This window comes from Orycteropus afer, unplaced genomic scaffold (assembly GCF_000298275.1).
Source record: "Orycteropus afer afer isolate SDZICR_OR568_19922 unplaced genomic scaffold, OryAfe1.0 scaffold00327, whole genome shotgun sequence".
Taxonomy (NCBI): Eukaryota; Metazoa; Chordata; class Mammalia; order Tubulidentata; family Orycteropodidae; genus Orycteropus; species Orycteropus afer.
The window spans coordinates 3,198,394-3,199,065 of NW_006921914.1; positions in this window are offsets into that span (position 1 = coordinate 3,198,394).

Sequence of the window (672 nt, forward strand, 5' to 3'; positions counted from 1 at the left end):
AAAAAAAAAAAAAAGTTCATACAATTTGACTTAGTAAATCACTTCAGAGTAACTACCCTGAAGAGTTTATCTGAAATTAATATAATGTTTTATGAGCAAAGATATTCTTCATATCTAAGATCTGGATGTACAACTTTTAGGGAATGTGTGGTGAGCTTTATACATACTGTGAGGCCATTACAATGATGTAGAAGAACAGTGTATATATAATATAACCATCAAGAGCAAAGGTTTTGGAAAGAGATCTGAATTCAAGTCAAAGCATCAACATTGGCTATGTGGCATTGGGCAAATCACCTAACAATCTTTTTAAGCTTCCCTTTTCTCATCTGTAAAATGGGGACAATAACATGTTGTAAGCCATAGGGATATTGTGAGGATTAAATGAGATTGTTCATATGTTTAGCACAGTGCCTTAAACCCACAATAACTCTAGGATATAAGTTTTTACAGATGAGGGAAGGGAGGCAGACAGAGGGCAATCAGTTGCCCAAGGTCACACAGCCAGTAAGTGGTGAAATAAACAAAAAACAAACTCACTGCCGACTCCTTGGGTTTCCAAGGCGGTATCACTACGGAAGTAGATTGCCAAACCTTCTTTCCAAGGAGTGGCTGGTGGGTTTGAACCACTAGCCTTCTGGTTGGCAGTCAAATGCCTTAGGTACTACATTA